This window comes from Cupressus sempervirens, chromosome 1 (genome assembly GCF_028749045.1).
Source record: "Cupressus sempervirens isolate cs-2001-9-10 chromosome 1, ASM2874904v1, whole genome shotgun sequence".
Lineage (NCBI taxonomy): Eukaryota > Viridiplantae > Streptophyta > Pinopsida > Cupressales > Cupressaceae > Cupressus > Cupressus sempervirens.
Genome location: NC_143118.1, coordinates 606,990,111 through 607,012,610, shown reverse-complemented (window position 1 = coordinate 607,012,610; position 22,500 = coordinate 606,990,111).

The window sequence follows — 22,500 nt, the reverse complement described above, 5'->3', positions numbered from 1 at the left end:
ACGTCGAGCAATGCACCCGTGCAACCATCTCTTTCCTTCTTTCCGTTCGAGCAGGATAAAAATGCAATGATAGAACATGCCAATGAGACAGAGCCCTTGGCTAAAAGATACAACTCCATACACACTCAGCAACAAGTGCATCTTAGAATCGAACACCAAATGTGTAGTGTGTTGCAAGCCGTGCAGACACCTACATATAGGGTACATCCAACAAAACAAAGCGACAAGTACTTCCCACAAGCTCTGCCATTGCAATTACCAAATGGGATATACTCACCACCATAGATTAATGACCATCATTGCCGTCTCAGAATAGATACAAGCACATCGAGCTTCATCCGATCAACTGGATGAATTTCACCTTGAAGGGGCCCAATCCAAAAGTTCTGGAGGTCATCTCCTAGAACTCTCAAGAACAAGGCCCATCTTACATGCAAACTCTGCTACTGCGCAAACATACGTTGCAATTAAAGAGAAATTGCAAGGCCGTCACAATAGCTCGAGGCCAATGCTCCGACTAAGTCAATTTTCTCTTGCAATCACCATGCCGCTGTTCACAGAGAGATCTCCCCATTCACTTGTGATGTGATGCACAATCCAAGTGCTAGATGTGAGCTCACCCTTGAAAGGCCACTTTCCAAGGCATCCCCTGATGACACATTGGAACAACAACCACTTTCAAATCATTTCCCAATGTTGTGCTGATCGAGTTGGCACAGAGGCCACGGAGGTGCTAGACAAGGGCTCCCATTTTAGATCGAGTTTTAAAATCACCAAGAAGACGCGATGAGGGCTGGCAACCACTGCAAAACCTTTTTCTAAAATTGTGCTAGTTGAGTGACAAGAAAACATGATCCAAAGGAGAGTCCAAGAATAGCACCCTCGATGGTGGGCTTCATGCCCTTCTAATTGATTCAACATCGGCGTCCACCGTTTCAAAATATGACATATCCATCCGCCCTGATAGTGGCGTTGAATCAATGAGGGGGGCATGAGAGAGGCTCGTGGCAACCACCTCTCCCATTGTAGCCGCGATAGGCATGCAAAAAACTTTGCTAAAGCGCGAAGAACCCACCTCATGGCTAGAGACAAGGGCTTGCCATTAGATCAACTTTGAAATCGTAGAAAAGACACGGTGTAGAATGGCAACCGCTACCAAGTCTCTTTCGTAATTGCGTCGGTCGATTGATCGAAAAAGGTGTTCTAAGAGAGGGTCCAAGCGTAGGCATTCATTGGGGGATTGGCACCGATGGCATAAATTTATGCAATACCCGAGCAACACCAGATGGAGGTACTGGACGAGGGCTCCTATTTTAGATCAAATTTTCAAATCACCAAGTAGACGCGGTGAGGGCTGGCAACCGCTGCCAAACCTTTTTCAAAAATTGTGCCAGCTAAGTGACAAGAAAACATGATCTAAAGGAGAGTCCAAGAATAGAACCCTCGAGGGTGGGCTTCATGCCCCTCTAATTGATTCAACGTCGGCGTCCACCGTTTCAAAATCCGACATATCCATCCGCCCTGACAGTAGTGTTGAATCAATGAGCGGGGCACGGGAGAGGCTCATGGCAACCACCTCTCCCATTGTAGTTGTGATAGGCATGCAAAAAATTTTGCTAGAGCGCCAAGCACCCACCTCATGGCTATAGACAAGGGCTCGCCATTAGATCAACTTCGAAATCGCAGAACAGACGCAGTGTAGAATGGCAACCACTGCCAAGTCTCTTCTGTAATTGCGTCGGTCGAGTGATCGAAGAAGGTGATCTAAGAGAGGGTCCAAGCATAGGAATTCACTGGGGGATTTGTGATGATGGCATAAATTTATTCAATACCCAAGAAACAACAGACGGAGGTGCTAGAGGAGGGCTCCCATTTTAGATCAAGTTTTAAAATCACCAAGTACACGCGGTGAGGGCTGGCAAGCACTGCCAAACTTTTCTCTAAAATTGCACAAGCTAAGTGTCAAGAAAACATGATCTAAAGGAGAGTCCAAGAATAGCACCCTTGAGGGTGGGCTTCATGCCCCTCTAATTGATTCAACGTCGGCATCCACTGTTTCAAAATTTGACATATCCATCTGCCCTGACAGTGGCGTTGAATCATTGAGGGGGGCACGGGAGAGGCTCGCGGCAACCACCTCTCCCATTGTAGCCACGATAGGCACGCAAAAAATTTTTCTAGAGCACCAAGCACCCACCTCATGGCTATAGACAAGGGCTTGCCATTAGATCAACTTCGAAATCATAGAACAGACGTGGTGTAGAATGGTAACCGCTGCCAAGTCTCTTCCGTAATTGCATCGGTCGTCTGATTGAAGAAGGCGATCTAAGAGAGGGTCCAAGCATAGGCATTCGTTGGGGGATTCGTGCCGATGGAAAAAATTTATGCAATACCCAAGCAACACCGGACAGCGGTGCTAGACGAGGGCTCCCATTTTAAATCGAGTTTTAAAATCACCAAGAAGACGCGGTGAGGGCTGGCAACCGCTACCAAACCTTTTTTCGAAATTGCGCCAGCTGAGTGACAAGAAAACATGATCTAAAGGAGAGTCCAGGAATAGCACCCTTGAGGGTGGGCTTCATGCCCCTCTAATTGATTCAATGTCAGCATCCACCATTTCAAAATCTGACATATCCATTTGCCCTGACAGCGGTGTTGAATCAATGAGGGGGGCATGGGAGAGGCTCGTGGCAACCACCTCTCCCATTGTAGCCGCGATAGGAACGCAAAATTTTTTTCTAGAGCGCCAAGCACCCACGTCATGGATAGAGACAAAGGCTCACCATTAGATTAACTTCAAAATCACAGAACAGACGTGGTGTAGAATGGCAACCACTGCCAAGTCTCTTTCGTAGTTGAGTCGGTCGAGTGATCAAAGAAGGTGATCTAACAGAGGGTCAAAGCATAGGCATTCATTGGGGGATTTGCACCAATGGCATAAATTTATGCAATACCTGAGCAACACTTGATGGAGGTGCTAGATGAGGGCTCCCATTTTAGATCAAGTTTTAAAATCACCAAGTAGATGCGGTGAGGGCTGGCAGCCACTGCCAAACCTTTTTCTGAAATTGTGCCAGCTGAGTGAAAAGAAAACATGATCTTAAGGAGAGTCAAGGAATATCACATCGAGGGTTGGCTTCATGCCCCTCTAATTGATTCAACATCGGCATCCACCATTTCAAAAACTGGCATATCCAACCGCCTTGACACCGGCATTGAATCAATGAGAGGGGCACGGGAGAGGCTCGCAGAAACCACCTCTCCTATATAAGCTATTAGAGCGAGGCTCGCTTTGCATTAGAAATTAGCAAACATGCCATAAACTGCCTTAAAAATCCAAATCCTTGAAAATTCTTACCAAATAGCCATTGACGACCCAATTTTTTATGAGGTCAGCAGAGGAGCAAAAGATTGTCATCGGTTAGGAGATGTGAGTGCATGGAACCAAGGGACTAAAATGGTCATCGAGCTCATCCGATCAACTAGATGAATTTCACCCTCAAGGGGGCCCAATCCAAAAGTTCCAGAGGTCATCTCCTGGAACTCTCAAGAACAAGGCCCGTCTTACATGCAAACTCTGCTACTGCGCAAACATAGGTTGCAATTAAAGAGAAATTGTGAGTCCATCACAATGGCCTGAGGCTAATGCTTTGACTAAGTCAATTTTCTCTTGCAATCACCATGCCGTTGTTCACAAAGAGATCTCCCCATTCACTTGTGATGCAATGCACAATTCAAGTGCTAGACGCGAGCTCGCCCTTGAAAGAAAGACCACTTTCCAAGACATCCCCCGATGACAAATTGGAATGACAACCACTATCAAACCATTGCCAATGTTGTGCCAATCGAGTTGGCACAGAGGCGACCTTAGGGAGCTCCCGCGTAGCAATCGGGATGTGCTTTCATACCCATCTCTCACAAAAACCAATGTTAGCTATGAACAAATTTAGAATCCAAGGCTTGTATCCATCGATATCATTGGCACTGGGTCTATATATTCAAAGGCCACGGAGAGGTTTCGATAAGAGAAGCTCCCCTGCTCGCCCGCACAAACATCCCAAATGCTAGACACAAGCTCCCGCCCTTAGCATTGCTCTCCAGATCACCGCAATGACACATTGGAATGACAACCGCTGTCGAACAACTCCCAAATTTGTGCCAATGGTGTGAGAAAGAAGAGCAACTTTGGGGAGCCATGCATAGAAAAATGGCTACTGCTTCATTCCACTCTTATATATAGATCCGATGTTGTTGATTTTGTTTGGAATCCGAGGTTGCAATCGTCCTTGCTCACACAAGCAATGGCTCTTCTCAACAAATGGCCATAGGGAGCTTCCAATTACAAAGGCTCCCTTGTCACTCGTGATGTGCAGCCCAACTGCTAGAGAACCACTCTGGGGAGAGAGCACTCTCATAGAAAAATTGAGATGGCTTCACGGCCCTTCCAATAGAAACGATGCTGGTGCCAATATTCCAAATCTGAATAACGTGTCTTTCTCGAACACCAGCACTGATTCTATTGGGGAGGGTCACCAAGAGCTACTTTTGTTATCAAAGCCACCCATTGTATCCACGATAGGCATGAAAAAAATATTGCTAAAGTGCCAAGCACCCACCTCATGGCTAGAGACAAGGGCTCGCCATTAGATCAACTTCAAAATCGCAGAACAGACACGCTGTATAATGGCAACCGCTGCCAAGTCTCTTTCGTAACTGCATTGGTCAAGTGATTGAAGAAGGTGATCTAAGAGAGGGTCCAAGCGTAGGCATTCGTTGGGGGATTCTTGCCGATAGCAAAAATTCATGCAATACCGGACCAACACCGAACAGAGGTGCTAGACGAGGGCTCCCGTTTTAGATCAAGTTTTAAAAGCACCAAGTAGACGCGGTGAGGGCTGGCAACCGCTGCCAAACCTTTTTTCGAAATTGTGCCAGCTGAGTGACAAGAAAACATGATCTAAAGGAGAGTCAAGGAATAGCACCTCGAGGGTGGGCTTCATGCCCCTCCAATTGATTCAACGTCGGCGTCCACCATTTCAAAATCTGGCATTTCCATCCGCCTTGACACTGGCATTGAATCAATTAGAGGGGCATGGGAGAGGCTCACGGCAACAACCTCTCCTATATAAGCTATTAGTGCGATGCTTGCTCTGCATTAGAAATTAGCGAACACACCAAAATTTGCCTTAAAAATCCAAATCATTGAAAAGTCTGACCAAACAGCCATCTACGACCCAATTTTTTATGAGGTCGTCTAAGGAGCAAAAGATTATCATCGGTTAGGAGATGTGAATTCATGGAGCCAAGGGACTGAAATGGTCATCGAGCTCATCCGATCAACTGGATGAATTTCACCTTGAAGGGACCCAATCCAAAAGTTCCAGAGGTCATCTCCTAGAACTCTCAAGAACAAGGGCCATCTTACTTGCAAACTCTGCTACAGCACAAACATAGGTTGCAATTAAAGAGAAATTGCAAGGCCATCACAGTGGCCCGAGGCCAATGCTCTGACTAAGTCAATTTTCTCTTGCAATCACCATGCCACCATTCATAGAGAGATCTCCCCATTCACTTGTGATGTGGTGCACAATCCAAGTGCTAGACGCGAGCTCACCCTTGAAAGGCCACTTTCCAAGACAACCCCCGATGACACATTGGAATGACAACCACTGTCGAACCATTCCCAATGTTGTGCTGATCGAGTTGGCATAGAGGCGACCTTAGGGAGCTCTCGCGTAGCAATCGAGATGTGCTTTCATACCCATCTCTCACAAAAACCAATGTTAGCTATGAATAAATTTAGAATCCAAGGCTCGTATCCATCGATATCGTCGGCACTGGGTCTATATATTCAAAGGCCATGGAGAGGTTCCGATAAGAGAAGCTCCCCTGCTCGTTCGCACAAACATCCCAAATGCTAGACACAAGCTCTCGCCCTTAGCATCGCTCTCCAAATCGTCACAATGACACATTGGAATGACAACCACTGTCGAACAACTCCCAAATTTGTGCCGATGGAGTGAGAAAGATTAGCAACTTTGGGGAGCCGCGCATAGCAAATGGGCTGCTGCTTCATCCCGCTCTTATATATAGATCCGATGTCATTGATTTCATTTGGAATCCAAGGCTGCATTCGTCCTTGCTCACACAAGAAATGGATCTTCTCATCGAATGGTCACGGGAAGCTTCCGATTACAAAGGCTCCCTGGTCACCCGTGATGCGTAGCCCAACTGCTAGATGACGGCTCGCCCTTCAGATCGCTGGACAGGCAACCACCACAATGACACCATTGGAATGAAAACCTCTTCCGAACCATTCCAAATTTTTTTTGCCAAAGAAGTTATTGCAAAGAGAATGACTCTGGGGAGAGAGCCCTCACATAGCAAAATTGGGATGGCTTCACGGCCCTCCCAATAGAAATGATGCTGGTGCCAATATTCCAAATTCAAATAACGTGTCTTTCTTGAACACCAGAACCGATTCTATTGGGGAGGGTTGTCGAGAGCTACTTTTGTTATCAAAGCCTCCCATTATAGCCGCGATAGGCATGCAAAAAATATATCTAGAGCACCAAGCACCCACCTCATGGCTAGAGACAAGGGCTCGCCATTAGATCAACTTCGAAATCGCAGAACAGACGCACTGTAGAATGGCAACCACTACCAAGTATCTTTCGTAATTGCGTCAGTCGAGTGATCAAAGAAGGTGATCTAAGAGAGGGTCCAAGTGTAGGCATTCATTGGGGAATTCGCGTCGATAGCAAAAATTCATGCAATACCCGAGCATTACCGGACGAAGGTGCTAGACGAGGGCTCCATTTTAGATCAAGTTTTAAAATCACCAAGTAGACGCGGTGAGGTCTGGCAACCGTTGCCAAACCTTTTTCTGAAATTGCGCTAGCTAAGTGACAAGAAAACATGATCTAAAGGAGAGTTGAGGAATAGCACCTCGAGGGTGGGCTTCATGCCCTCCAATTGATTCAATGTTGGCATCCACCATTTCAAAATCTAACATTTCCATCCGCCTTGACACCAGTTACAAACTTTGCTACTACGCAAACATAGGTTGCAATTAAAGAGAAATTGCAAGGCCATCACAGTGGCCCGAGGCCAATGCTCTGACTAAGTCAATTTTCTCTTGCAATCTTCATAGAGAGATCTCCCCATTCACTTGTGACGTGATGCACAATCCAAGTGCTAGACACAAGCTTGCCCTTGAAAGGCCACTTTCCAAGACATCCCCCGATGACACATTGGAATGACAACCACTATCGAACCATTCCCAATGTTGTGCCGATTGAGTTGGCACAGAGGTGACCTTAGGGAGCTCCCACGTAGCAATCAGGATGTGCTTTCGTACCCATCTCTCACAAAAACCAATGTTAGCTGTGAACAAATTTAGAATCCAAGGCTCGTATCCATCGATATTGTCGGCACTTGGTCTATATATTCAAAGGCCACGGAGAGGTTCCGATAAGAGAAGCTCCCCTGCTCGCTCGCACAAACATCCCAAATGCTAGACACAAGCTCCTGCCCTTAGCATCACTCTCCAGATCGCCACAATGACACATTGGAATGACAACCGCTATCGAACAACTCTCAAATTTGTGTCGATGGAGTGAGAAAGATGAGCAACTTTGGTGAGCCGCGCATAGCAAATGGGCTGCTGCTTCATTCCGCTCTTATATATAGATCCAATGTCATTGATTTTGTTTGGAATTCGAGGCTGCATTTGTCCTTGCTCACACAAGCAATGGCTCTTCTCATTGAATGGTCATGAGGAGCTTCTGATTACAAAGGCTCCCTTGTCACTCGTGATGCGCAGCCAAACTACTAGACGACGGCTTGCCCTTTAGATCGCTGCCCAAGCAACCACCACAACGACACCATTGGAATGACAACTGCTGCCGAACCATTCCAAAAAAATTTTGCCAAAGAAGTTGTTGTAAAGAGAACAACTCTGGGGAGAGAGCCCTCACATAGCAAAATCGGGATGGCTTCACGGCCCTCCCAATAGAAATGATGCTGGTGCCAATATTCCAAATTCGAATAACGTGTCTTTCTCGAACACCAGCACTGATTCTATTGGGGAGGGTCACCGAGAGCTGCTTTTGTTATCAAAGCCTCCCATTGTAGCCCTGATAGGCATGCAAAAAATATTTCTAGAGTGCCAAGGACCCACCTCATGGCTAGAGACAAGGGCTCGCCATTAGATCAACTTCGAAATCGCAGAACTAACGTGCTGTAGAATGGCAACTGCTGCTAAGTCTCTTCCATAATTGAGTTTGTCGAGTGATTGAAGAAGGTGACCTAAGAGAGGTTCAAAGTGTAGGAATTTGTTGGGGGATTCACGCTGATAGAAAAAATTCATGCAATACCCGAGCATCACCAGACGCAGGTGCTAGACGAGGGCTTCCGTTTTAGATCAAGTTTTAAAATCACCAAGTAGATGCGGTGAGGGCTGGCAACCGCTGCCAAACCTTTTTTCGAAATTGTGCCAACTGAGTGACAAGAAAACATGATCTAAAGGAGGGTTGAGGAATAGAACCTCGAGGGTGGGCTTCATGCCCCTCCAATTGATTCAACGTCGGCGTCCACCGTTTCAAAATTCGACATTTCCATCCACCTTGACACTGGTGTTGAATCAATGAGAGGGGCATGGGAGAGGCTCACAGCAACAACCTCTCCTATATAAGCTATTAGTGTGAGGCTCGATCCGCATTAGAAATTAGTGAACACACCGACATCTGCCTTAAAAATCCAAATCGTTGAAAATTCTGACCAAAAAGCCATCCACGACCCAATTTTTTATGAGGTCGTCTAAGGAGCAAAAGATTGTCATCAGTTAGGAGATGTGAATTCATGGAGCCAAGGGACTGAAATGGTCATCGAGCTCATCCGATCAACTAGATGAATTTCACCTTGAAGGGGCCCAATCGAAAAGTTCCAGAGGTCATCTCCTGGAACTCTCAAGAACAAGGCCCATCTTACTTGCAAACTCTGCTACTGCGCAAACATAAGTTGCAATTAAAGAGAAATTGCAAGGCCATCACAATGGCCTGAGGCCAATGCTCTGACTAAGTCAATTTTCTCTTGCAATCACCATGCCCCTGTTCACAAAGAGATGTCCCCATTCACTTGTGACATGATGCACAATCCAAGTGCTAGACGTGAGCTCGACCTTGAAATGCCACTTTCCAAGACATCCCCCGATGACACATTGGAACAACAACCGCTGTCGAACCATTCCCAATGTTGTGCTAACCGAGTTGGTACAGAGGCAGTCTTAGGGAGCTCTCACATATCAATCGAGAAGTGCTTTTGTACCCATCCCTCACAAAAACCAATGCTAGCTGAACAATTTTAGAATCCAAGGCTCGTATCCATCGATATCGTCGGCACTGGGTCTATATTCAAATGCCACGGAGAGGTTCCGATAAGAGAAGCTCCCCTGCTCACTTGCACAAACATCCCCATATGCTAGACGCAAGCTTCCACCCTTAGCATCACTCTCCAGATCGCTGCAATGACACATTGGAATGACAAACACTGTCGAACAACTCTCGAATTTGTGCCGATGGAGTGAGAAAGAAGAGCCAGATCGGGTCGACGAAAATGGCTAAGCAAGATCGGGTCGGCCAGCATGGCTCAGCCACCATTTTTCACCCAGAGCTTTCGATATTAAAGCTCCCATATAGCTGAAATAAGTACACCATGAAAAATTGCTAGAGTTCCAAGCACCCATAGCAAATTCCCATCATACCAAGAAACGCCGGAGTGCTAGACAAGGGCTCAGGTTTAGATATAGTTTTAAAATAACCAAAAAGACACGCCATGGATCGGCAACTGCTGCCTCACCTTTTCCAAAATTGAGTCATCGAAAAACATGATCTAAAGGAGAGCCGAGGAAAAGCACTAAGATCGCTTCATGCCCCTTTCATTGATTCAACATCACCATGCACCGTTTGAAAACCCAACAATTTGATCTGCCTAGACACCAATGTGGAATCAATGAAAGGGGCATGGGAGAGGCTCACGGCAACAACCTCTCCTATATAAGCTATTAGTGCGAGGCTTGCTCTGTATTAGAAATCTGCGATAGCACAGACAACTCCCTTAAAAATCTAATTCAATGAAAAATGTGACCAAACAACCATCCACGACACCATTTTTGGAGCTCGGCCAGAATGGCTCACCCAGAATGGGTCGCCCAGCATGGCTCACCCAGATCGGCTTGGCTAGAATGGCTCACCCAGATCAGCTCGGCCAGCATGGCTCGGCCGAAACGGCTCACCCAGATCAGGTCAGCCAGCATGGCTCAGCCAGAACGGCTTGCCCAGATCGGCTCAGCCAGCATGGCTCACCCAGATTGGCTCAGCCAGGCTGGCTCGCCCACCATTTTTCAAGCACACTACCTCCCCTATATAAGCTATTAATTCAAGGCTTACTCTACATCAAAAATGTACATTCAATGCACAAGTACCTTAAAACCCAATTCAATGAAAAATGTGACTGAATAACCATCCACGACCCCATTTTTCATGAGATTGTCAACAGAATCAAAGATTAGCATTGGTTAGGCGATTTGATTGCATCAGTCAGGGGGGTAAATTGATCAATTTTTGGAGACCGACTAGAATGGCTCGACGACCTTTTTATATTGGAAGCTACCCGATTTGAGAATTATGACTCAAGTAGAATGGCTCGGGTACCCATTTTACGAATTTAAAGAGTCGACTTGGTGGACCGACCTGGCAGGGTGACTTGATGAACAAACTTAAAGAGTCGACTTGGTGAGAATACTTGGTGGGCTGACCTGGCAAGGTGACTTGATGAACTAACTTAAAGAGTCAACTTGGTGAGAGTACTCAGTGGGCTGACCTAGTCACGTGACTTGATGAACGAACTTAAAGAGTTGACTTGGTGGGTCGACTTGGCCGGGTGACTTGATGAACAAACTTAAAGAGTCGACTTGGTGGGTCAAACTAGCGGGATGACTTGGTGAGAGTACTTGGTGGGCTGACTTGGCAAGGTGACTCGATGAACGAACTTAGAGAGTTGACTTTGCGAGAGTGCTTGGTGGGTCAAACTGGCGGGGTGACTTGATGAACGAACTTAAAGAGTCAACTTGGTGAGAGAACTTGGTGGGCCAAGGTGGCAGGGTGAATTGATGAACGAACTTAGAGAGTCGACTTTTTGAGAGTACTTGGTGGGGTGACTTGATGAAAAAACCTAAAGAGTTGACCTGGTGACTTGATGAATGAACTTAAAGAGTTGACTTGGTGGGCCGACCTGGCAGGGTGACCTGATGAACAAACTTAAAGAGTCGACTTGGTGAGAGTACTTGGTGGGCTGACCTGGCGGGGTGACTTGATAAAAAAACTTAAAGAGTTGACTTGGTGAGAGTACTCGGTGGGCTGACCTAGTCACGTGACTTGATGAACGAACTTAATGAGTCGACTTGGTGAGCCAACTTGGCCAGGTGACTTGATGAACGGACTTAAAGAGTTGACTTGGTGGGTCAAACTAGTGGGGTGACTTGGTGAGAGTACTTGGTGGGCTGACCAAGCAGGGTGACTTGATGAACGTACTTAGAGATTTAACTTTGTGAGAGTACTTGGTGGGTTGAACTGGCAGGGTGACTTGATGAACCAACTTAAAGAGTCGACTTGGTGAGAGAACTTGGTGGGCTCAGCTGGTGGGGTGAATTGATGAATGAACCTAAAGAGTCAACTTTGTGAGAGTACTTGGTGGGCTGACCTGGTGCGGTGACTTGATGACCGAACTTAAAAGTTCGACTTGGTGAGAGTACTTGGCAGGCTGACTTGGTGGATTGACTTGATGAACGAACTTAAAGAGTCGACTTGATGAGAGTACTTTGTGGGGTGACTTGATGAACGCAATTGAAGGGTTGACTTGGTGGGGTGACTCTATGAACAAACCTAAAGAGTTGACTTGGTGAGAGTACTTGGTGGGGCGACTTGATGAACAGACTTAAAGAGTCGACTTGGTGAGAGTACTTGGTGGGGTGACTTGATGAGTGCACTTGAAGAATCGACTTGGTTAGAGTACTTGGTGGGATGACTTGATGAATGAACTCAGAGATTCGACTTGGTAAGAGTACTTGGTCTCTCGACTTGATGAGCAGACTTAAAGAATCAACTTGGTGAGAGTACTTGACGGGGTGAACTGATGAACGAACTTAAAGAATCGACTTGGTGGGAGTACTTGGTTGGCCGAACTGGTGGGGTGACTTGATGAATGGACATAAAGAGTCGACTTGGTGAGAGTACTTGTACTTGTTCTGGTGACTTGATGAACAGACTTAAAGAGTCGACTTGGTGGGGTCACTTGATGAAAGGACTTAAAGAGTTGACTTGGTGAGAGTACTTGGTGGGGTGAATTGGTGAACGGACCTAAAGAGTTGACTCGGTGAGAGCACTTGGTGGGGTGACTTGATGAGCGGACTCAAAGAGTTGACTTGGTGAGAGTACTTGGTGGCTCGACTTGATGAGCAAACTCAAAGAGTCCACTTGGTGAGAGACTTGGCAGGCTGAACTGATGAACGAACTTAAAGAGTCGACTTGGTGAGAGTACTTGGTGGGGTGACTTGATGAACGCACTTGAAGAATCGACTTGGTTAGAGTACTTGGTGGGGTGACTTGATGAACGGACTCAAAGAGTCGACTTGGTGAGAGTACTTGGTGGCTCAACTTGATGAGCAAACTTAAAGAGTCAACTTGGTGAGAGTACTTGGCGTGGTGAACTGATGAACGGACTTAAAGAGTCGACTTGCTGGGAGTACTTGGTGGGCCGACCTAGTGGGGTGACTTGATGAATAGACTTAAAGAGTCGACTTGGTTAGAGTACTTGTTCTGGTGACTTGATGAACGGACTTGAAGAGTCGACTTGGTGGGGTGACTTGATGAAAGGACTTAAAGAGTTGACTTGGTGAGAGTACTTGGTGGGGCAACTTGATGAACGGACTTAAAGGGTCGACTTGGTGGGTTGACTTGATCAACGCACTTGAAGGGTCAATTTGGTCGGGTGACTTGATGAACGGACCTAAAGAGTTGACCTAGTGAGAGTACTTGGTGGGGTGACTTGATGAACAGAGTTAAAGAGTCGACTTGGTGAGAGTACTTGGTCGGGTGACTTGATGAACGCACTTGAAGAATCAACTTGGTTAGAGTACTTGGTGGGGTGACTTGATGAACGAACATAAAGAGTCAACTTGGTGGGCCGACCTGGCGAGGTGACTTGATGAACGAACTTAGAGAGTCAACTTTGTGAGAGTACTTGGTGACTTGGTGGGCCGACCTGGCCGGGTGACTTGATGAACGAACTTAAAGAGTCCACTTGGTGGGCCAACCTGGCGGGGTGACTTGATGAATGAACCTAAAGAGTCGACTTGGTGAGAGTAGTTGGTGGGTAGACATAGCGGGGTGATTTGATGAATGAACTTAAAGATTTGACTTGGTGAGAGTACTTGGTGGGCTGACTTGGTAGGGTGACTTGATGAACAAACTTAAAGAGTCGACTTGGTGAGAGTACTTGGTGGGCCGACCTGGCAAGGTGACTTGATGGACTAACTTAAAGAGTCGACTTGGTGAGAGTACTCGATCGGCTGACCTGGTCACGTGACTTGAGGAACGAACTTAAAGAGTCGACTTGGTGGGCCGACTTGGCTGGGTGACTTGATGAACGAACTTAAAGAGTCGACTTGGTGGGCCGACCTGGCGAGGCAACTTGGTGAGATTACTTGGTGGGTTGACCTGGCAGGGTGACTCGATGAACGAACTTAGAGAGTCAACTTTGCGAGAGTACTTTGTTGGTCAAACTGGTGGGGTGACATGATGAATGAACTTAAAGAGTTGACTTTGTGAGAGTACTTGGTGGGCCAACCTGGCCGGGTGACTTGATGACAAAACTTAAAGGGTCGACTTGGTGGGCCGACCTGGCAGAGCGACTTGATGAACAAAATTAGAGAGTCGACATTGTGAGAGTACTTGGTGGGTTGGCTTGATGAAAAAACCTAAAGAGTCGACCTGGTGAGAGTACTTGGTGGGCCGACCTAGTGAGAGTACTTGGTGGGCCGACCTGGCGGGGTTGCTTGATGAGAAAACTTGAAGAGTCGACTTGGTGAGAGTACTTGGTGGGCTGACCTGGCGGGGTGAGTTGATGAACGAACTTAAAGAGTCACCCTTGTGGGTTGACTTGGCAGAGTGACTTCATGAACGAACTTAAAGAGTCCACTTGGTGGGCTGACCTGGCAGGGTGACTTGATGAACAAACGTAAAGAGTCGACTTGGTGAGAGTAATTTGTGGGCTCACCTGGCGGGGTGACTTGATGAATTAACTTAAAGAGTCAACTTGGTGGGGTGACTCTATGAACGGACCTAAAGAGTTGACTTGGTGAGAGCACTTGGTGGGGTGACTTGATGAACAGACTCAAAGAGTCCACTTGGTGAGAGTACTTGGTGGCTCGACTTGATGAGTGCACTCGAAGAATCGACTTGGTCAGAGTACTTGGTGGGGTGACTTGATGAATGGAGTCAAAGAGTCGACTTGCTGAGAGTACTTGGTGGCTCAACTTGATGAGCAGTCTTAAAGGGTCCACTTGGTGAGAGTACTTGGCGGGGTGAACCAATGAACGGACTTAAAGAATCAACTTCGTGGGAGTCCTTGGTTGGCCAAACTAGTGGGGTGACTTGATGAACGAACATAAAGAGTCAACTTGGTGAGAGTACTTGTACTTGTTCTGGTGACTTGATGAATGGACTTAAAGAGTCGACTTGGTGGGGTGACTTGATGAAAGGACTTAAAGAGTCGACTTGGTGAGAGTACTCAGTTGGGTGACTTGATGAACGCACTTGAAGAATCAACTTGGTTAGAGTACTTGGTGGGGCGACTTGATGAACGAACTTAAAGAGTCGACTTGGTGGGCCGACCTTGGGGGGGTGACTTGATAAACGAACTTAGAGAGTCGACTTGGTGAGAGTAGTTGGTGACTTGGTGGGCCGACCTGGCCGGGTGACTTGATGAACGAACTTAAAGAGTCCACTTGGTGAGAGTACTCGGTGAGCTGACCTGGTCACGTGACTTGATGAACGAACTTAAAGAGTCGACTTGGTGGGCCGACTTGGCCGGGTGACTTGATGAACGAACTTAAATAGTTGACTTGGTGGGTCAAACTAGCAAGGTGACTTTGTGAGAGTACTTGGTTGGCCGACCTGGCAGGGTGACTTGATAAACGAACTTAGAGAGTCGACTTTGTGAGAGTACTTGGTGGGTCAAACTAGCGGGGTGACTTGATGAATGAACTTAAAGAGTCGACCTGGTGAGAGAACTTGGTGGGCTGAGCTGGCAAGGTGAATTGATGAATGAACCTAAAGAGTCAACTTTGTGAGAGTACTTGGTGGGCCGACCTGGCGGGGTGAATTGATGACCAAACTTAAAGGGTCGACTTGGTGAGAGTATTTGGTGGGCCGACTTGGCAGAGCGACTTCATGAACAAACTTAAAGAGTTGAATTGATGAGAGTACTTGGTGGGGTGACTTGATGAGCAAACCTAAAGAGTCAACTTGGTGAGAGTACTCGATGGGCTGACGTGGTGGGGTGACTTGGTGAGAAAACTTAAAGGGTCGACTTGGTGAGAGTACTCGGTGGGATGACCTGGCAGGGTGACTTGATAAATGAACTTAAAGAGTCGACCTTGTGGGCTGACCTGGCAGAGTGACTTCATGAACGAACTTAAAGAGTCCACTTGGTGGGCCAACCTGGCGGGGTGACTTGATGAACAAACTTAAAGAGTCAACTTGGTGAGAGTAATTTGTGGGTTGACCTAGCGGGGTGACTTGATGAATGAACTTAAAGAGTCAACTTGGTGGGGTGACTTGATGAATGCACTTGAAGGGTTCACTTGGTGGGGTGACTCTATGAACAGACCTAAAGAGTTGACTTGGTGAGAGTACTTAGTGGGGCGACTTGATGAACAGACTTAAAGAGTCAACTTGGTGAGAGTACTTGGTGGGGTGACTTGATGAGCGCACTTGAAGAATCAACTTGGTTAGAGTACTTGGTGGGGTGACTTGATGAACAGACTCAAAGATTCGACTTGCTGAGAGTACTTGCTGGCTTGACTTGATGAACAGACTTAAAGAGTCAACTTGGTGAGAGTACTCTGCGGGGTCAACTGATGAACAGACTTAAAGAATCGACTTGGTGGGAGTACTTGGTTGGCCAAATTGGTGGGGTGACTTGATGAATGGACATAAAGAGTCAACTTGGTGAGAGTACTTGTACTTGTTTTGGTGACTTGATGAACGAACTTAAAGAGTCGACTTGGTCGGGTCACTTGATGAAAGGACTTAAAGAGTTGACTTGGTGAGAGTACTTGGTGGGGTGACTTGATGAAAGAACTAAAAGGGTCGACTTGGCAGGGTAACTTGGTGAACGGACCTGAAGAGTTGACTCAGTGAGAGCACTTGGTGGGGTGACTTGATGAACAAACTCAAAGAGTCGACTTGGTGAGAGTACTTGGTGGCTCAACTTGATGAGCAGACTCAAAGAGTCCACTTGCTGAGAGTACTTGGCAGGGTGAACTGATGAACGGACTTAAAGAGTCGACTTGGTGGGAGTACCTGGTGGGCTGACTTGATGAAGGGACATAAAGAGTCGACTTGGTGAGAGTACTTGTTCTCGTGACTTGATGAATGAACTTAAAGAGTCGACTTGGTGGGGTGACTTGATGAAAGGACTTAAAGAGTCGACTTGGTGAGAGTAGTTGGTCGGGTGACTTGATGAACGCACTTGAAGAATCGACTTGGTTAGAGTACTTGGTGGGGTGACTTGATGAACGGACTCAAAGAGTCAACTTGGTGAGAGTACTTGGTTTCTTGACTTGATGAGCAGACTTAAAGAGTCAACTTGGTGAGAGTACTTGGCAGGGTGAACTGATGAATGGACTTAAAGAGTCGACTTGCTGGGAGTTCTTGGTGGGGTGACTTGATGAACAGACTTAAAGAGTCAACTTGGTTAGAGTACTTGTTCTGGTGACTTGATGAATGGACTTGAAGAGTCGACTTGGTGGGGTGACTTGATGAAAGGACTTAAAGAGTTGACTTGGTGAGAGTACTTGATGGGGTGACTTGATGAATGGACCTAAAGAGTTGACCTGGTGAGAGTACTTGGTGGGGTGACTTGATGAACAAAGTTAAAGAGTTGACTTGGTGAGAGTACTTGGTCGGGTGACTTGATGAACGCACTTGAAGAATCGACTTGGTTAGAGTACTTGGTGGGGTGACTTGATGAATGAACTTAAAGATTCGACTTGGTGGGCCGACCTGGTGGGGTGACTTGATGAATGAACTTAGAGAGTCAACTTGGTGAGAGTACTTGGTGACTTGGTGGGCTGACCTAGCCGGGTGACTTGATGAACGAACTTAAAGAGTTCACTTGGTGAGCCGACCTGGCAGGGTGACTTGATGAATGAACCTAAAGAGTCGACTTGGTGAGAGTACTTGGTGGGCAGATATAGCGGGGTGATTTGATAAATGAACTTAAAGAGTCAGCTTGGTGAGAGTACTTGGTGGGGTGTCTTGATGAACAAACCTAAAGAGTCGACTTGGTGGGCCGACCTGGCAAGGCGACTTGATGAACAAACTTAAAGAGTCGACTTGGTGGGCTGACCTGGTAGGGTGACTTGATGAACAAACTTAAAGAGTCGACTTGGTGGGCCGACCTGGCAGGGTGACTTAATGAACAAACTTAAAGAGTTTACTTGGTAAGAGTACTTGGTGGGCCGACTTGGCAAGGTGACTTGATGGACTAACTTAAAGAGTCGACTTGGTGAGAGTACTCGGTGGGCTGACCTGGTCACGTGACTTGATGAATGAACTTAAAGAGTCAACTTGGTGGGCCAACCTAGCAGGGCGACTTGGTGAGAGTACTTGGTGGGCTGACCTGGCAGGGTGACTCGATGAATGAACTTAGAGAGTCGACTTTGGGAGAGTACTTGGTGGGTAAAACTGGCGGGGTGACTTGATGAACAAACTTAAAGAGTCAACTTCGCAAGAGTACTTGGTGGGCCGACCTGGCTGGGTGAATTGATGACCGAACTTAAAGGGTCGACTTGGTGAGAGTACTTGGTGGGCCGACCTAGCAGAGCGACTTGATGAACGAACTTAGAGAGTCGACATTGTGAGAGTACTTGGTGGGGTGACTTGATGAACAAACATAAAGAGTCAACCTGGTGAGAGTACTTGGTTGGCCAACCTAGTGAGAGTACTTGTAGGGGTGACTTGATGAACAGACTCAAAGAGTCAACTTGGTGAGAGTACTTGGTGGCTCGACTTGATGAGCGCACTTGAAGAATCGACTTGGTCAGAGTACTTGGTGGGGTGACTTGATGAACGGACTCAAAGAGTCGACTTACTGAGAGTACTTGGTGGCTCAACTTGATGAGCAGTCTTAAAGAGTCCACTTGTTGAAAGTACTTGGTGGGGTGAACTGATGAACGAACTTAAAGAATTGACTTGGTGGGAGTACTGGGTTGGCCGAACTAGTGGGGTGACTTGATGAACGGACATAAAGAGTTGACTTGGTGAGAGTACTTGTACTTGTTCTGGTGACTTGATGAACGGACTTATAGAGTCAGCTTGGTGGGGTGACTTGATGAAAGCACTTAAAGAGTCAACTTGGTGAGAGTACTTGGTCGGGTGACTTGATGAACACACTTGAAGAATCGACTTGGTTAGAGTACTTGGTGGGGTGACTTGATGAACGAACTTAAAGATTTGACTTGGTAGGCCGACCTGGCGGGGTGACTTGATGAACAAACTTAGAGAGTCGACTTGGTGAGAGTAGTTGGTGACTTGGTGGGCCGACCTGGCCGGGTGACTTGATGAACGAACTTAAAGAGTCCACTTGGTGAGAGTACTCGATGGGCTGACCTGGTCATGTGACTTGATGAACGAACTTAAAGAGTCGACTTGATGGGCCAACTTGGCTGGGTGACTTGATGAACGAACTTAAAGAGTCAACTTGGTGGGTCAAACTAGCAGGGTGACTTGGTGAGAGTACTTGGTGGGCTGACCTGGCAGGGTGACTTGATGAACAAACATAGAGAGTGTACTTTGTGAGAGTACTTGGTGGGTCAAACTGGCGGGGTGACTTGATGAAAAAACTTAAAGAGTTGACCTGGTGAGAGAAATTGGTGGGCCGAGCTGGCGGGGTGAATTGATGAATGAACCTAAAGAGTCGACTTTGTGAGAGTACTTGGTGGGCCGAGCTGGCGGGGTGACTTGATGACCGAACTTAAAGGGTCGACTTGGTGAGAGTACCTGGCGAGCCGACCTGGCAGAGTGACTTGATGAATGATCTTAAAGAGTCGACTTGGTGAGAGTACTTGGTTGGGTGACTTGATGAACAAACCTAAAGAGTCGACTTGGTGAGAGTAGTCAGTGGGCCGACTTGGCGGGGTGACTTGGTGAGCAAACTTAAAGAGTCAACTTGGTGAGAGTAGTTGGTGGGCTGACCTGGCGGGGTGACTTGATGAACAAACTTAAAGAGTCGACTTGGTGGGCCGACTTGGTAGAGTGACTTTATGAATGAACTTAAAGAGTCCACTTGGTGGGCTGACTTGGCAGGGTGACTTGATGAATGAACTTAAAGAGTAGACTTGGTGGGAGTAATTTGTGGGCTGACCTGGCGAGGTGACTTGATGAATGAACTTAAAGAGTTGACTTGGTGGGTTGACTTGATGAACGCACTTGAAGGGTTGACTTGGTGGGGTGACTCTATGAACGGACCTAAATAGTTGACTTGGTGAGAGTACTTGGTGGGGTGACTTGATGAAAGGACTTAAAGACTCGACTTGGTGAGTGTACTTGGTGGGGCGACTTGATGAACGCACTTGAAGAATCGACTTGCTTAGAGTACTTGGTGGGGTGACTTGATGAACGGACTCAGAGAGTTGACTTTGTGAGAGTACTTGGTGGCTCGACTTGATGAGCAGACTTAAAGAGTCAACTTGGTGAGAGTGGGCCTAACAGGGCGAGTTGGTGGGGTGACTTGGCGAGTGGAATTAAAGAGCCAACGTGGTGAGGCGACTCGGTGACTCATGGTGAGGAGCTATCCTTGAGGCGACTTGGTGGGCCTACTTGATTAGTCGACTTGGTGAGCCGACCTGACGAGCTGACACAGTGAGCGGGCTTAAAGAGGCAACAACTTGGTGGGGTAACTCGGCAAGCCAACTTATCGAGGCGAGATGGTGGGTTGACTTGGTGAGCTGACTTGGTGGGCACACTTAAAGAGTCAACTTCGTGAGGTGACTCGATGAGTTAGCTCACTGATGCGACTTGGGTGGGCCGACCTGGTGAGAAAACTTAAACAGGTGACTTGGGTGGGCTGACCTGGTGAGCGAACTTAAAGAGTTGACTTGGCAACGTACTTGAACAACCGACTTGGTGAGCTGACATGGTGAGTGGCCTTAGAGAAGCAACTCGGTGGGGCAACTTGGCGAGCACACTTGCTGGGGCAAGGTGGTAAAATGACTAGGTGATTCGACTTGGTGAGCTGACTTAGGGAGCTGACTTGGTGAGAAAACTTAAGGGGTTGACTTGGTGAGGCAACCTGAATAGTCGACTCGGTGAGATGACTTGGGGAGCCGACATGGTGAGCAGTCTTAAAGAAGAGGCGACCTAGTGGGGCAACCTGGTGAGGCAAGATGGTAAGTCATCTTGGTGAGCCGGCTTGAAAAGCTGTGAGCGGACTTAAAGATTTAATTCTTGATTTGGCAAAGACCACATGGTTAGATGACTTGGTGAGCCAACCTGGCTAGCAAATTTGGCAAGCAAACTTATAGAATTGACTTGTTGTCCCCAGCCAGGATCGCACACCTGGGTCGACCCAACTTGGGTCACCCGACTCCGTCGCCCCAGCCTCGGGTGACCTGACTGGGTCGCCAGAGTGGGTCGATAAGGGGAAAAAAAAAAAAATCATGGGAGGCCCTGTACAACGAAAAGCGCTGAATTTTGGGCATTACAAAAAAAAAAAAACAAGTTACCCACTTTTGGATCACGCACAAGTTTAAGTTCACGTATTGCCGAGCCGACTCGAGGTGTTACGCCTAGCTAGCCAGATTCAAGGTAGGGTAGCTAATTTGAGAATTTTCTTTATAAAAAGAGATCATGATATGCCCCATAAGGCAAAAAAGAATGAAATTTTGGGAGTTCAAAAAAAAATGTTACCCAATTTTGGATCGTGCACAGGGCTCAGGTCACGTAGCATCGAGGTGCCTTGGGTGACATGATTCGAGCAAAAAGTTGATGGTGGTATGAGTCGTGCAAAAACATTGGAGGCCATTAAGGCTCGAGGCGCTTCGAGTCGAGGTTGCCGAGGCGGGTCGGGTTGAAAAATTTGGGCGTTAACCACAAAGAAAAAGTTAACCGCTTTTGGATCATGTACACGGCTCGGGGCACTTAGAATCAAGTCGAGCACGGTGACATGAGTCATGCAAAAAATTTGGAGATGACTCGAGTTGGGGCATCCGACTCTATCCGAGTTTAAAACTTTGGGACTTGACAAAAAAAAGAAAAAAGAAAAAAGTTACCTGGTTTTGGATCACGTAAGTGACTCGGGCCACTCAGAATCAAGGCGAGTGCAGTTACATGAGTCGAGCAAAAAAAAAATGGAGGCAGTTAAGGCTCGATGCAATTCGAGTCAGGGTAGCCGACACAATTTGGGTTGAAAACTTTAGGCATTAACCCAAAAAAAGAGTTAACCGCCTTTGCATCATGCACATGACTCGGCGCACTTAGAATCATCTCGAGCATGATGACATGAGTCGTGCAAAAAAATTTGAGGTAGTTAAGGCTCGACACGATTTGAGTCAGGGTTTGGGTGGTTGGGGCGATTCGTGTCGGGGTTGCCGACACGGTTCGAGTTGAAAACTTTGGGCATTAACCCAAAAAAAAAAAAGTTGACCTCTTTTGGACCCCGTACATGACTCGGGGCACTTAGAATCAAGTCGAGCATGGTGACATGGGTTGTGCGAAAAATTCAGAGGCGATTCGAGTCAGGGTAGCCAACTCGATTTGAGTTCAAAACTTTGGGCGTTAACCAAAAAAATAAGTTGACCAATTTTGGATCATGTACATGAGTTGTCTGCCCTCGCAAAAATTACAAAACCCGGGGACCTGCTTGGAATTTGCATTCAGAAGATTTTTTTGCCCTCACAAAAATTTACAAACCCCACCCACTCGAAATTTTGACTTGGAAGATTTTTCTGCCCTCGCAGAATTTACAAACCCCACCCGCTCAGAATTTGGCACTTGGAAATTACAAAACCCCACCCGCCCGAAATTTAGACTTGGAAGATCTTTCTGCCCTCACAGAAATTGCAAACTCGACCCACATGGAAATTGCACTTGGAAGACTTTTTTGCACTCGCAAAAATTACAAAACCCCACCCGCGGGGAATTTGGCACTTGGGAGATT